The 16,900-nt window shown below is 41.3% G+C and overlaps 1 long non-coding RNA gene across 3 annotated transcripts in view; it reads right to left on the bottom strand.

Moving 5' to 3' along the window:
- Positions 1 to 1,139: 1,139 nt before the first annotated feature.
- LOC148145331 (uncharacterized) overlaps positions 1,140 to 16,900 on the bottom strand; it is a 205,874-nt gene continuing 190,113 nt past the window's right edge. For all 3 annotated transcript variants that reach the window (XR_015761425.1, XR_015761427.1, XR_015761426.1), the window contains 2 exons: positions 7,473 to 7,613; positions 1,140 to 1,922 (listed from right to left, as the gene is read on the bottom strand). This is a non-coding gene — a long non-coding RNA (uncharacterized LOC148145331). The remainder of the gene's footprint in view (positions 1,923 to 7,472; positions 7,614 to 16,900) is intronic.

Raw genomic sequence — 16,900 nt, 5'->3', positions numbered from 1 at the left:
GGTAGAGGTAGCGAGCAGTCTACCAGAGCCCCGAGAGTAAGCGGTTTGTGAGGCCTTGGGTTTTTTAAAAGTTGGAATAATAGAGGCAGCCTGAATGGGTGTGGTCAAGCTCTCACTGAACCAAGTTTGCACAATGTACACCATGACAAGCATAGACTGTTTGAAAGACCATATTGGGGCTGCCTAAAAGTTGTTGATCTGCTAATGCAAAGGGTAGTCTTTGGCAGAGTGTGGCAGACTGGAACACTGCTGATGAATCTAATATAAATTCACATCAGCTGCCACAAGGACTAAATGGTGAAAGGACAAAATTTAAAGCTCATTCAACATACTACACAAAAGGACTGGAACCCTTATAAAACATATTGTATTTGATATTTGTTCTGTAAAATAACCTGTAATTGTATTTATAATAAAGTACCTCAGAAAATAACACACTGTATTGAAAGTATTGTGTTGAAATTGCATTGTACTTTGTATTATATCAAATTTGAACCATAATGCAATTGACCTTTGCAAATTTTATGAAGTACGTATATCTTCTTAAAGAAGTATTATTGTGGAGTGTAGCAGATATGATAAGCATATACTAAGCAGATATGATAAGCATATACTAAGCACATAACGTAAAACCAGAGATGGTTTTATAATTCACTGTAATAATTCTGGGAATATTTCGAAGCTACCTGCTTATTAATGTCCTTTAACCAAATCGAGCATTTTAACATCCCCCACAACCTCATCCTGTCACAATTCCACTCAGGAATGGAAGCAACACAACTTTCTGCAAGCTCAGGATGAGGTGTGATTTGGAGGCTCCTGTATCAGGCATCCTTGCAAGAAGAAGGGCTCATGCCCGAAACGTCAATTCTCCTGCTCCCTGGATGCTGCCTGACCTGCTGCGCTTTTCCAGCAACACATTTTCAGGCTCCTGTATCAGCCAAGCATATTTGAAAATCATGAGTGTGCAGTTCACTGCCAACTCACACTTGGAACTCCATCCCTAGAACATCTCTGTAACCACAATCCTACAAAGTAATGATCTTCTATATGAAATGAATGTTAATAGTTAAGCATCTTAAAAAAGAAATCTTGCTGTGTTTTCATCTGCATCAGTTAAACATGCCTTCCGCCTAGCAGCTAGCATTTAAACAATTTACATATGTTGGAATCAGAATGAGTGAATTGATACATTGAAATTGTATCTTATGACAAGAAATTTGTTTGAAGGGCTTTGCAAATGTTAAGCTCCTATTATGGCTAAGCAATGATGAATTAGTAAAGAACAAAAGTCATAATGAAGCATAGGTATGAATAATTTTTAATAACTTGCTCCACAGTGCAGCTTATTTTTCTGAGAATTGGACGCCTTTGATTTATGATTACCTAGTGGAATATTGAAAGCCAGAACTGTGCGCGCTCATTAAGTCATTTAGCAAAGTGCAATGTAACTCCTGAAGTTCTAGCTCCCCACAGTTTTATTTTTGTTTAATGGGACTATTTGTTGTTTCTAATGTAAATACATTCCAAGAAAAAGATTCCTTTGTACCAGCAATTATTTTCTTCCAGTCATTATATGGCTGAGGCTTTCTATTAGCAAGCATGTTGGTGGTAGTAAAAGGGTCAAATTACCACAGTTAAAATACCACTATATTATGGTAAATCCATTTGTGGTGAGCTCTGGCAGACAGGCAATTAGTAATGTCTATGAGCCAGGAATCAGACCTTCGTCTTTGGAAACAGGGAAAGAGCAAAGCAACCTTTTACTTTTAGATTGTGCTAACGAAAATCCGGCACAGGAACTATCGACCAAGGTATCCTCTTATCAGTTGGTGAAGATGTAGAATGGTTCAACATGCAATGAAAGCCAAAGGTGAGACATGAAGCTGTCGGTAGGCGATATCTAACACGATTCTTCGATTCTAAAGTAAAAGAAGAGAAAATATTTGTATAGCGCCAAACTGCTTAGCTCACAAATGCCTCAAAGTACTTTACAATAAAGTGAGATTCTGAGACTATCTTTAGGACAGGTATGGTACTTATTTTTCAGATGATAAAAGAAACATCCCAAAAATGACGATTATTTGTGACGATTTTTCCCATGTGATGTAATTTGCTTTGCTATTTGGGAATTCGATAGTGAAATGTCAAAATTTTGCTTTTCAGAGCTTTTATACTCCTCCAATATCCACATCTTGAAGTTTAAAAGCATTTCATTCATAAGATGTGGCTTCACTGGATCAGCCAGCATTTTTGGCCCATCCTTAAATGTCCAAAGGACAGTTAAGAGTCAACCAAATAGCTGTGGGTCTGGAGTCACAAATAGGCTAGACCAGGTATTGACAGCAGATTCTTTCCTTGAAGGACATTTGTGAACCAGATGGGTTTTTCTGACAATTGACAATGGTTTCATGGCTTTCTGTAGAATTTAGAATGTCAAGGGGTGATCTGATTGAAGCCTCCAAGATATTATTAGGAGAACTGAAAATGTGTTGCTGGAACAGCGCAGCAGGTCAGGCAGCATCCAGGGAACAGGAGAATCGGCGTTTCGGGCATAAGCCCTTCTTCAGGAAGGGCTTATTAGGAGAAGTCAGGGTAATGATAAACTATTTCCAGTGGTTGGAATATCTTGAACTAAGGGCATTGCCTGGGAACTAGGGGTAGACCATTCAGTAGATATGTCAGGAAGCACTTTTACACACAGAGGGTCATAGATATTTGTAACTCTCTTCCACAAACAGTAGTTGATGCCAATAAATAAGATTATATTTTATTAAGCAAAGGTTTTAGAAATGTGGGACAAAGACAGTTATGTGGAGTTAGGCCACAGATCAGCCATGATCTCACTAAATGGCAGAACAGGTTTGAGGGGCTAATTGGCCTAATCCTGTTGCTATGGTCATCATTAGACTCTTCATTCCAGATTTTCTTTTATTGAATTCAAATTCCACCATCCGCCAAATTCATCCGTGGCAGGGTTTGAATCCAGGTCCCCAGAAAATTACCTGGATCTCTGGATTAATAGAATAGCAATAACACCACTAAGCCTTCTGAAAACATAAGGATTTAAAATGTTATCAATAACATCTTCAAAAAACTAGACCAGATACAAAATGAGGTGCCATAGTGTTTGTCTGATTAAATCCACAGTCAGCATTAACATGCTTGTAGTGATAATGGGAAGTGACTGGTTAATTCAGTTGGTTGTTTGGCTTGTATATAGTCAGAAGTCACACAACACCAAGTTATAGTCCAACAGGTTTATTTGAACTCTGCTCTGAAAGCTTGTGATTTCAAATAAACCCTGCTGGACTATAATCTGGTGTCGTGTGACTTCTGACTTTGTCCATCCCAGTCCAACACTGGCACCTCCACATCATGGCTTGTATATGATTCAGAACAGCACCAAAAGTGTGGTTGCAATTCCCATGCTGGCTGAGGTAACCTGGGATCTGCCTTTTTGTCTTGCTTCCTGACAAAACCAAAAACACTACCATAAAAACAGCACAGGATGAGGTATTAGTAGACAATGAGACTAACCCCACTCTGAAGCAGTGCACACACGCACCATATTGTTTCCAGTTGAGACTGTGGAAAACATCCTGTGGCTCACTGATCTTGTTCCTTTACTAATAATTCAAGCTAAAGCTGAATGTGATGTCTCAATGAAGAAGTAGTTCAGCACACCCAACGTTCTTCGACCCCTGATTTGTGAGTTTCTCCACAGAGAAACTGGAAGGGAGCAGTTAATTTTTCTAGCTACCTTGTCTGAATAGAAATTTCTTTAATCGCAGAAGTGCAATAAAAGTACAAAATATTTTTCTGTGTTTCTCCCTCCACAGACGCTGCTGACTATATTCCAGCATTTTCGGTCTTCATCCATAGTATTTTTGCTTTCATAGAAGATTTTTCCACTGGCAACTTTACAAAAGTGAGTATCGAGATTTTAAACTGAGGCATTTACGTGGACAGTTAACAGTTCAGGATTTGTAGAGGTAAATACTGTGATTGCCTTTTGACTGTGACTACAGAAAAGAAAAGTGAAAATTGATCCATACTTGATCTAACAATGTAACAAATAAAAGGAAAATGTTGAGGTGGGTGCATATGCAGGAGTGCCCACAACACTGTAGTCTCATATCTTGAGCCATTTTGGGCAGTTCAGTTACTCTGATTCTCTCTTGGTGCTGTCATTCTAGCCTGGTCACGTGGAAAGTAGCAGATCCAACATAACACACTCATTTCATCATCCTCAATATCACGGAGCTTGGAGGATTCCCACAAATGGAACCATGGAATGTTTCCATACAGATATTCCACAGAGGTGATTCTGAAAGATAGGATTTACATGCATTTGGAGAGGCAAGTAATGATGAGGGATAGTCAGCATGCTTTTGTGCAAGTGAGATCATGCCTCACAAACTTGATTGAGTTTTTTGAGGATGTAACCAAAAAGATTGATGAAGGCAGAGCAGTAGATGTTGTTTAGTTGTACGTGTGTAAAGCCGATGATAAGGTTCCTCATGGTAGACTAATTAGGAAAGTTAAGTTACATGGGATTCAGGATGAGCTTGTCAATTGGATACCAAACTGGCTTTACAGTAGGTGACAGAGGATAATGATGGAGGATTGTTTTGGACTGGAGGCCTTTGACCAGCGGTGTTCCACAGGGATTGGTATTGGGTCCATTTTTGTTTGTCATTTATAGAAATGATTTGGATGACAATATAGGAAGCATGGCTGGTTAGTTGTGATGATACACAATTGGTGGCATAGTGGACAGTGAAGAAGTTATCTAAGATGACAAAGAGTTCTTGATCAATTTGGTCAGTGAGATGAGTTTCATTTGGATAAATGTGAGGTATTACATTTTGGTAAAACAAACAAGGGCAGGATTTATGCAATTAATGGTGGAGCCCTGAATAGTGTTGTATCACGGGTAGACAGGGTGGTTAGCATGCTTGCCTTCATTGCTCAGACCTTTGGATATAGAAGCTGGGACATAATATTGAGGTTGTATAGGACATTGATGAGGCCTCTTAGAGTTATAGAGTCATAGCAATATATAGCATAGAAATAGATCCATCCATGCTGACCAGATATCTTAAGCATTTGGCCCACATCCCTCTCAACCCTTCCTATTCATATACCCTAGGAGAAAGTGAGAACTGCAGATGCTGGAGATCAGAGCTGAAAAATGTGTTGCTGGAAAAGCGCAGCAGGTCAGGCAGCATCCAAGGAGCAGGACAATCGACGTTTCAGGCATAAGCCCTTCTTCAGGAATGAGGAAGGTGTGCCAAGCAGGCTAAGATAAAAGGTAGGGAGGAGGGAATTGGGGGAGGGGCGTTGAGAATGCGATAGGTGGAAGGAGGTTAAGGTGAGGGTGATAGGCCGGAGAGGGGGTGGGGGCGGAGAGGTCGGGAAGAAGATTGCAGGTCAAGAAGGCGGTGCTGAGTCTGAGGGTTGGGACTGAGATAAAGTGGGGGAGGGGAAATGAGGAAGCTGGAGAAATCTGCATTCATCCCTTGTGGTTGGAGGGTTCCTAGGCGGAAGATGAGGCGCTCTTCCTCCAGGCGTCCATGGTCTGGCAATGGAGGAGGCCAAGGACCTGCATGTCCTTGGCGGAGTGGGAGGGGGAGTTAAAGTGTTCAGCCACGGGGCAGTTGGGTTGGTTGGTGCGGGTGTTCCAGAGGTGTTCTCTGAAACATTCCGCAAGTAGGCGGCCTGTCTCGCCAATGTAGAGGAGGCCACATTGGGTGCAGCAGATGCAGTAAATGATGTGTGTGGAGGTGCAGATGAATTTGTGACGGATATGGAAGGATCCCTTGGGGCCTTGGAGGGAAGTGAGGGGGGAGGTGTGGGCGCAAGTTTTGCATTTCTTGTGGTTGCAGGGGAAGGTGCCGGGAATGGAGGTTGGGTTGGTGGGGGGTGTGGACCTGACGAGGGAGTCGCGGAGGGAGTGGTCTTTCCAGAACACCGATAGGAGAGGGGAGGTGGAGGTGGCGGAAATGATGAAGGATGATACGATGTATCTGGAGGTTGGTGGGGTGGTAGGTGAGGACCAGTAGGGTTCTGTCCTGGTGGCGATTGGAGGGGCGGAGTTCAAGGGCGGAGGAGCGGGAAGTCGAGGAGATGTGGTGGAGACCATCGTCAACCATGTCTGAGGGGAAATTGTGGTCTTTGAAGACGGAGGCCAGCTGGGTTGTTCGGTATTGGAATTGGTCCTCCTGTGAGCAGATGAGGCGGAGGCAAAAGAATTGGGAATATGGGATGACGTTTTTATAGGGGGCAGGGTGGGAGGAGGTGTAATCTAGGTAGCTGTGGGAGTCGGTCGGTTTATAGTAAATGTCCATGTTGAGTCGGTCGCCCAAGATAGAAAAGGGAGGGAGAAGTCTGAGATGGTCCAGGTAAATTTGAGGTCTGGGTGGAAGGTGTTAGTAAAGTGGGTGAAATGTTCAACCTCCTCGTGGGAGCACGAGGTAGCGCCGATACAGTCATCGATGTAGCGGAGGAAAAGGTAGAGGTTGGTGCCAGTGTAGCTGCCATCAAGATGCCTTTTAAATGTTATAGTTGCACCAGCTTTCACACATCCTCTGGCAGTTCATTCCATACATGCACCACCCTCTGCGTGAAAAGGTTGCCCGACAGGTCCCTTTTAAACTCTCCCCTTTCGCCCTAAACTTATGCTTTCTAGTTTTGGACTCCCCCACCCCATGCAGCTACATTGCCTCTCCTTGACTGATGACAAGCAAGACAAATTGCCAGGCTTTGTGTCTGAGCTGAAAGGCAATGCAAGTTAGGTGTACTATGAGTCTGCAAATTCTGAATGCAGTAACAATGGGGTGGCAAGGTGGCTCAGTGGTTAGCATTGCTACCTCACAGTGCCAGGGACCCGGGTTTGATTCCAGCCTCGGGTCAGTGTGGAGTTTGCAAGTTCCACCTGTGTCTGCGTGGATTTCCTCCAGGAGCTCTGGTTTCCTCCCACAATCCAAGGATGTGCAGGTTAGGTGAATCGGCCATGCTAAATTGCCCATAGTGTTCAGGGATGTGTAGGTTTGATGCATTTGTCAGGGGTAAATGTAGAGTAATAGAGTATGGAATGGGTCTGGGTGGGATACTCTTCAGAGGGTAGATGTGGGCTTGTTGGGCTGAAGGGTCTGTTTCCATACTGGAGGGATTCTATGATTCTAACAATATGCAAAGAGGCAAGGCAAGGCAGAGATGCTGTGAGCATCCATGTAGGTGCAAAGAGGGTAGGCATTAAGAAAGAAAGCTAAAAGCCCTGAGGTTCACCCTGTTCCAGGTCATAAAATGGGTGCCTATACATGTGCACAAAGCAGCCCAGCAGCTACATTGCAATGAAAGGTATTAGTGAGCTCCAGAGTGCCGTCTGGAAGTGGAGAACTGTAGGCTAAGTGACTCTGCGATGTGTCATGATGATGGAGTGATACTAGAACTTTGCTGATGCCAACCTGTATGGATGGATGGTACAGATGGCCCATGGAGAATGGCCTGACCAAGATGGACTCCTGACAGGCTCCAGTTAGCAGCTACGCACTTTGAATCTCCTGGCAAGAAATGGCAAGTCTGGCTTCTCCTGGGAAAATAGGACCCTATATAGAAATAAGGAGAGATTAGGTAATACTGAGCATTAAAGCATGAAATTGGGCAGCTCGCCATTCATTAACAAGACTTTTACCCAGCTGTTGAAACCCAAATTCGGACTTTGACCTCTTGACATTGAGAACTTCCTCTTTCTGACCTTGTCATGTTTTCCCAAGCAGCTTGCTTTTGCTTACATTGTTTAAAGTTTAGGAAAATTCCATCCTATGTCTTGGTTTCAGTCAGGAGCCTCTTCTCATTAGACTAACAGGTGGTTTGTCTCTGCCACACCAGACTAATTGAGAGCTGTAGATCCATACCTTAAAGAGGATGTTGGTCGCAAACCGACACCATAGTAAGCAAAAGTACAGGCAACCTGATACAACATGGTGTGCTGCATATAAGGTCTAATGCTTCAAAACTGAGAAATGTCTGAGAAGGAATTAGAATCGAATCAGGAACAGAAGAATTTGTGTTGCAGACATTTCGTCCCCTGTCTAGGTGACATCCTCAGTGCTTGGGATCCTGTGAAGCGCTTCTGTGATCTTTCCTCCGTCATTTGTAGTGGTTTGAATCTGCCGCTTCCGGTTGTTAGTTCCAGTTGTCCGTTGCAGTGGCCGGTATATTGGGTCCAAGTCGTTGTGCTTATTGATTGAATCTGTGGATGAGTGCCATGCCTCTAGGAATTCCCTGGCCGTTCTCTGTTTGGCTTGTCCTATAATAGTAGTGCTGTCCCAGTCGAATTCATGTTGCTTGTCATCTGCGTGTGTGGCTACTAAGGATAGCTGGTCGTGTCATTTTGTGGCTAGTTGGTGTTCATGGATGCGGAATCAATAAGCACATCGACCTGGACCCAATATATCGGCCACTGCAACGGACAGCTGGAACTGACAACTGGAAGAGGCAGATTCAAACCACTACAAATGTCGGAGGAAAGATCACAGAAGCGCTTCACAGGAGGCTCCCAAGCACTGAGGATGTCACCTAGACAGGGGACGAAACGTCTGCAACACAAATTCCCAGCTCGGCGAACAGAACCACAACAACAAGCACCTGAGCTACAAATCTTCTCACAGACTTTGAAGGAACACAAGAATACAGAAAGTGAGGGAAAAGTTAAACAAAAAGAGAAAAAAAGGAAACAGAAAGGAACAGTAAGGATAACATTAATAAAAAGAAAATAAATTTAAAAGCCATTTGCTACTGGCAGGAGTAAGGCTTCATAGATTAAATGGTTTCATTTCCGGTTCATCGAGGTTAAGTGGCATTGCTGGAATATGGATATTATATTAAAAGGATACTGGTACTGATGAGTTTTAGCTTACCTTTGTGTCAGGAGTTCAGTCAGTGAACAATGCAGGAACATTTTGAAACTCACGGAGAGGCTGAGATTGAGCTGCCATTCTAGGGAGGTCAATGGTAGAGCAACATAAATCTTCCAACAATTGTAATTGTCCCAGCCTCCACCACCTCCTCTGGCAGCTCATTCCATACACGTATAATCCTCTGTGTGAAAAGGTTGCCCCCTAGGTCCCTTTTAAATCTTTCCCCTCTCATCTTAAACCTATGCCCTCTCGTTTTGGACTAGATTAGTTTCGGTTATCTGGTTGAGTTGGACCGAAGGGTCTGTATCCATGCTGTACATATCTCTATGACTCTATGATTCTAATAACATATTACAACTAAAGCTGGATAAATTGCACACTCATAATGGTGAGTACATCTAACAAGATAATTAAAGAATGTATCACTGAGGAGGGCTAAACTGCTTTACAGCAGAGTTTCTTCAAGCATTTCAACTTGCTACAAATCATTTTTGCTCATCAATCATTTAAGGACAACTGAGTTTAAATACTTCAATTCCATTTACGCATTGCTGACTGACTACCTGTGGTGAATCATTCTTTTGCAGAACACAAGCTTTCTGTGTAAATATTTAAAATTTAGCGAAATGAATTCTAAGAAAGTGGAGTTGCAGGTAGACGGGATAGTGAAGAAGGCATTTGGTGTGCTTGCCTTTATGGTCAGTGCACTGAGTATCAGAGCTGGGATATCATGTTGTGGCTGTACTGGCCACTATAAGAATACTGTGTTCAGTTCTACTCTCCCTGCTAGAGGAAAGATATTGTTAAGCTTGAAAGGGTTCAAAAAAAGGATTTACAATTCTTTGTTGGAGGGTTTGAGCTATAGGGAGAGGCTGAACAGGCTGGGGCTGTTTTCCCTGGAGTGTTGGAGGCTGAGGGGTGACCTTTTAGAGGTTTACAAAATGATGAGGGGCATGAATAGGATAAATAGAAAAGGTTAGGGGATGCCAAACTAGAGGGCATCGGTTTAAGGTGAGAGAGGAAAGTTTGAAACAGACCTAAGGTGCAACTTTTTCATGCAGAGTGTGATGTGTGTATGGAATGAGCTGCCAGAGGAAGTGGTGGAGGATGGTACAAGTACAACATTTAAAAGGCATCTGGATGGGTATATGAATAGGAAAGGTTCAGAGGGATATGGGTGAAATGCTGGCAAATGGGCCTTGATTAATTTAGGATATCTGGTCAGCATGGACGAGTTGGACCAAAGTATCTGTTTCCATGCTGTACATCTCTAGGACTCCATGATTCTAAATCATTCCCTTTAGATGTTATGGTTATTCCATTCTTTCTTTCATCTCATAACTCTGTGATCACATCAGATCTGAGCTATGCAATGTAAAGTACAGGCCACCATATGGGGTCCTCAGATACTGAGGTGAGAATAAGAGGCATCAGCATTGTTAGATTTTAAACAGGTCTTCATTTGCAGAAAAGTGTTCAGAAAAACTAAACAAATGTAGATGTGATGGCACAATATGTTTGAGGACTGAGCAACTTTGAGAAATGATGAATATTTTATTAAAATAGAGAATTTCACAAATGTACATTGGTTAATCTGAATTTGTGCAGCTTATCCACTTGTAGCCAACGTCCACATGTTTAACGAACTGTACAGGATCATGAAATATCTCCTGAAGCCATGGAGTCATTAAACTATCTACAGCCAATGAATTGCTTTATTGGTCAGTGCATTGAGTACAGGAGTTGGGATGTCATGTTGCGGCAGTACAGGACATTGGTTTGGTCATTTTTGGAATATTGTGTTCAGTTCTGGTCTGCCTGCTGTAGGAAGATATTGTTAAACTTGAAAGAATGCAGAACCAATTTACAGGAATGTTGCTGGGGTTGGATGGTTTGAGCTATAGGGAGAATAGGCTGGGGCTATTTTCCTTGGAATGACCTTATAGAGATTTATCAAAATCATGAGGGGCATGGATGGGGTGATGCAGCAAGGACACCATTTGGCCCATTGTATTTGTGCTGGCTCTTTCTGCCTCATAGGTAGTGCTTTCGGGAGATGTTACACTAATTGGTAACTTGATTTATGAAAGCATATCATGTAATCCTGTTGGTTGCAAATGCTTATTAACAGGGATATCTCCCAATTCACTGCGTACCTTTCTCTACTCATGGATATCATTTCTTCTCCAGATGCCTCTTTTGACGAATTGGAAAACCTGCAATAATTTTAGGAGTATGGGTGCATATTCCACTGCCCAAATGTGCCCCTATTGATGGAAAAGAAAGTCCTATTTTCATTATTTTTAATTAGTATTCTTTTTACATTAACCAGAAATGGCAATCATAGAATCTCTACAGCATGGAAGCAAGTAATTTGGCCCATCAGGTCCACACCACTCCACTGACATGCATCCAACCCTCTGCTATCCTTGCATTTTCCATGACTAATCCACATAGCCTGCACATACTGGGTAATTTAGCATTGCCAATCTACCTAACCTGCTCATCTTTGAACTATGGAAGCAAATCAGAGCACCCGGAGGAAGCCCACACAGACACAGGGAGAATGTACAAACTCCATACATACATTTGCCTGAGGCTGGAATCAAACCTGGATCCCTGGCACTGTGAGGCAGCATTGCTAACCACTGAGCCACCATACCACCTCCTTCTAGAATGGTATTAATGTAAGAGTGACCAGAAGGTTATTCATTCTATTTGTCACAATATTTTTAAGTGTAGCCCAACTAGACACCATATAATCTATATTGCAGATTATCAAAGATTTTTATAAATTTACCTCAAGCAATCTAACTCTGAAAAGTAGAGCTGCAACTTGTCTCAAGTGTCAGATGTTTAAATTCTCAGGAGTGGAATCAATCATTGTGTTTATGAGTTATTGTAAAGAAGTATAGGCCACATGATTTTTATACTGGACCATTTTTATTGCTTTCTAGAATTTTTATCTGCTGTGTAAATTCACAGGAGACCCTTCACCTACACCCATAAACAAGATCTCTGTGCAAAGTTCTTGGTGAATGACGAGACCATTTCAAAATCTGCAGCAGGAGCTAACAGCTACAGATAAAATTAATTTTCTTTCTGGACAACCTGCTTGGCCCTTCATAACCTAATTTTTCCAAAGAAACTTAATACTAATACTTTGATCTGTTACATGAAAAAACAAAAGATCTTTTTTCAAAGTAAGATTTTGGCAGCTTAACCAACAACATGCCTTCAGCATTTTTTGATCAACCTTTTATCTTTTTCTGATCTGCCTATATTTAAAGAAAAATCAAAGCACAGATTTTATTTTTCCATGTGTATTGATTTGGTTTAATTATCTACTCTTCAGTATCATGTGTTTATGCGTTAATAACAATAATTAGGCCAGATGATTTGTTACAGAACCATTTTAACTGTCTTTTAAAATTCATATCCAAATTTAGGGAGTACAGTCAACTGATCGCATTACAGATGGAAAGTTTCAGGATTTGTCATGGATGTCATTCTGTTCTTTCAAGATTATTCCAAATATGTACAAATTGGTTTCCTTTCAGAACTACAGTGGCTGCATTTTAAAAATAATTCACTGATTGTGAACTGCTTTACAATATTTGAGGACATAAAAGGACAAAAAATTAACTCTTCCTTTCTTATTCATGATTTTAAAAGAATATAAAACTTCCAAATTCAACTTCCTTCAGTTTTTTTCCTGCGTCTCACCAAACTACTGCTTTTATTTGTTGTCAGTTCATATGATCCATCATGCCATATGATGCATACGCACAATCAACGTTTTATAGAGTACATGTGGGAAAGCTTAGTGTTAATCTCATGCTAAGCAACATAATCCATTGTCTTCAGCTGTCTGGTGAATATGGTGTCTTTGCTACATTCAGAATTAAAACCATTTGTTCGTAAATTCACTCTTTTTGTTTTGCAATGTGCAGGAAAAGCAAGAAATTCCAAAAATCTATTTTAATCTTTTAGGAGGTTTTGCTCACGACTATTCTATACTAATTGATTCACTGGGCCAAATAGGTCCACCTCAGTCACAAATTGAACCCAATAGAACCTTTAGCCAACATTACACTGCTTTAGACGCAGTTTAGCAAGATTTAGAATCCTTATTAATTAAACTTTATCAGGATAAAAGTATTGACTTCATGAGAAATATAAAAAATTTTGTGATTGTTCTAATGTCCCTCATAAATGTTTTGCAGTGTATGACTTGAATACCAGTGTCATAAATCATTATATAATTTAGGATTCATTGTTAATACTACCACAGAAACCATTTTAAACCAATGCATAGCACAAAATCATGCATTGCAGTAATTTAAAACAATATGCTTCATTAAAAAAAAACAATCCAATTGTTCAGTTCTTTAGGGAAAACATTTAAGTTTATCTTGTTAATTAGCTATAATTAAGTCTATAAAATTACACTAATAGTGAAATTTGTGGAAAAAAGGATGGTAGCCGTTCAAGATGGCAGCTCACCCACCTTGTCCAGGGCCATTAGAGATGGACAATAAATGCTGGCCCATAGATCCCATGAAACAACAAAACCAATTGAATACAAATAGTTATTAATATTTGTTTACCTGGTCCAACAGGTAACTATTGGCCTGGTGTTCTTCTTATTATTCAATACTACCTCTAACTTATCTGACAGAAACCAGTCAATATTTATTTAGAAATATTAAGATACAGCACCTACAACATTCGTCGAGTTCTAAAGCTGGCAATGTATGCTCATTAGTCCATGTCACATAATACTGTTCCAATTTAAAAAGCAGATCAGAAAAATAGACATAGATATTACAGTACACATTTCCGAACTAGTGACATGCTATCACAACCTAGGTGTCTGCTGGAATGTATGCAGCTTTATTTGAACCTCCTAGTTAATGTTGATTAGGAATCCTGAGTTTTCACTTGAACAGACTCCAAACTTCTTGCCAGTGTGAAGCTTATTCTCCTAACTCTTAGTTTCTTTCCATTTTGGCCTCATGCTGAGTACATTATGTACCTGCTTAATCTAGCATCAAGCCTATATTACCACATGCACTTCTCTTTGATATTCTACACCAGTTTTTGAAAATATTGAATCAAAATAACTCTTTGTGTGGTATAAATCAGTCTAAGTAATTTACTGGAAAAATGAAACTGATTGAAAGTAATGTGAGTCAGTCAGTCTGTGAGGTTATGGGCTAAAGAAATTAGTCTGCATTCGACTTTGGGAATGTGGTTGTGTTTCATGATCTGCTCGTGTCCGATCCCACTGAAACAGGCATGCAATTCTTCTGAAGCCTCCTCATTTCCATTCAGCTGTGTATGACCCATGTTGCATGTTGACTGAATGCTCCACAAGGAATCTGACAGTGTACGAGACTGAAATGTCTTTGCAGCTAGCCTCCAGCTTTTAACTATAGTTTGCAACCCCCCCACTTCCCCTTAAAGTGTACAACTAGCTCCAAGAAGGGAGAATGCAGCATCAGACAAGACAGTGGTGATTTAGACCAACAGGAGGGGAGAGGCCATTATAGCCCAGGGAACCAGGAGTCTCTCAATGAATGCCCACTGAAGAGAATGAGAACAGTAAGATCGAGTCCTCCAGTCTGATTCTAAGATAATGGCTCCAACACTAGAAAACATTCAATGACCTTGCACAGGTGGCCATGATAGAGGAATGCATCTTCACATGACAAATGCCACCTACTACAACACCAGCCTCCCACCATTTTTAATGGACCACATGCCTATAATTTAACCATTCGCTGTTCCTAAGCAGTAACATTAAAGTGCTTCAGACTCCCACCCCTCAAACACTTTCCAATAGAGTTAGCCATGCACTCATCTCCCATTGTTTCCAGGTTTTTAAATGTCATAGGCACATGAGCCAAATGAGTGGTACATAATCACCATCATGTCTGCATCACCTTAGGCCTACAGAGGAGATGGTCCTTTGTATCATGGCTGCAATGGAACCTGTGACATCCAATTTCATCCTGCTTCTGCCCCATCTTAAATCCCACCCCGTCCTTATTCTACCATTTATAACAAGCCGCTGATAGATAACTACAGACATATTTCCTTCTAGCTCACCCACCCTTCCATCACCTCAACTCTCTGCTTGTGATTTTCTGATTTCGGACACCCAAAAATGGCTGCCTGCCCAGTTTGTTCTTGAGACTGAGAAGGAAAGGTGGGAGCAACAGCAAGATGCTGGTGCAATTGCAGAGTCATTTGATCAGACACTTCCAGACACAGATACAGTATGAAGATTAAGAGACTACTAAAGGTTAGGATTTGCAGTCTGGACAAGTGAGAAGAATAACACATGCGCCAACTCACTGAAGTGGGAAGTTACAGACAAACTCTACTATAGGGGTAACTGGAGAACATCATTGGTGTGTGTGTTAGCCTGCTAGCCTGCTAGTACTGTCAAGTAGCCTTGGTTTTGTATTCAAAGGTTTATTGCTGAACTGCACTGAGAGCCTGCAACCACCTTTGAGCAGTAATGTCATGCCATGATGGCAGTAATATCTGAGCCTGTATCACACTCACAATCTCATGATCTCAGTCTGATTTTCCACAGTAGCATTCAGAAATCGGGTGGCTTTTACCTCAGCTGCTACTGAAGCTCAGACATTAACCAGACACTCTCATCATGGCCAGTAGCGTGGAAGAGTCACAGAGTCATACAACACGGAAACAGACCCTTTAGTTAAAACAGTTCATGCTGAATATAATTCCAAAAAAACCAATCCCACCTGCTTACTCCTGGCCCTCCAAACCTTTCCTATTTGTGTTCTTATCTAAGTCTTTTAAGCTTTGTAATTGTGCTCACTTCCTCAGGAAGTTCATTCCACGCATGAACCACCCTCCATGTAAAAAGTTTACCCCTCATGTATTTTTTAAATTTGACCCCTCTCATCCTAAGAATATGACCCCCAGTCTTGACATCTCCAATCCTAGGGAATAGATACCCACCATTAACCCTATCTATATATCTCATGATTTTATGAACCTGTACAAGGTTACCTCTCAACCTCTATACTCCAGTGAAAAATCCCAGCCTATTCAGCCATTCTTTGTAACTCAAACCTTCCACACCCAGCAACATCCTGGTAAATCTTTCCAGGTTAATAATGTCCTTCCTGTAACAGGGCAACCAGAACTAGTCACACCACTCTAGAAGAAGCCTGATCAATGTCTGTGCAACCTCAACATGACTTCAGAATGAAAGTAGTGACAAAACATAGCAGCACTTGCAAATCTGGCCATGATGAGAGTGTCTGGTTAATGTCTGAGCTTCAGTAGCAGCTGAGGTAAAAGCCACCCGATTTCTGAATGCTACTGTGGAAAATCAGACTGAGATCATGAGATTGTGAGTGTGATACAGGCTCAGATATTACTGCCATCATGGCATGACATTACTGCTCAAAGGTGGTTGCAGGCTCTCAGTGCAGTTCAGCAATAAACCTTTGAATACAAAACCAAGGTTTCTGAGGTCCTATTTGGGAGAAACGTAGACACTAAAGATTTTCAGAGGAGCGCACAGCATAACAGCATCAACGCTTCAATATTAAATCCAGCCCAATGTCATGAAAAATGAGCAGAAGATTATTTATAACCAGCATTGTGAAAATGACTAGAGCAAGTGTCAGTACACTTCAATAAAACCAAAATTTGCTGACCACAAAATTCCTGATGATGGGGCTACCAGCCAACACTGTAACACTGGCTCCCTTTTATATGATTGCATCCACTTCTACTCACTTTGCAATTCTACCACAATGCAGTATTTGTAATGAATCTTCTGTTGAAGTGTCTCTGGACTTGAAACATTAACTCTGTTTTTCACTCAACAGCTGCTGCCAGATATACCATGTTTCTCCAGCACTCTGTTACCCAATAAAATAAAGCACTGCTGCTCATGTAAAGACTGTGCACCTTGTCCT

This window comes from Chiloscyllium plagiosum, unplaced genomic scaffold (assembly GCF_037043375.1).
Source record: "Chiloscyllium plagiosum isolate Xiang-an unplaced genomic scaffold, Cpla_swu_hap1 HiC_scaffold_25, whole genome shotgun sequence".
NCBI lineage: Eukaryota > Metazoa > Chordata > Chondrichthyes > Orectolobiformes > Hemiscylliidae > Chiloscyllium > Chiloscyllium plagiosum.
Note: the sequence above shows the minus strand (reverse complement) of the source record. Positions and strands in the feature narration are given on the sequence as shown.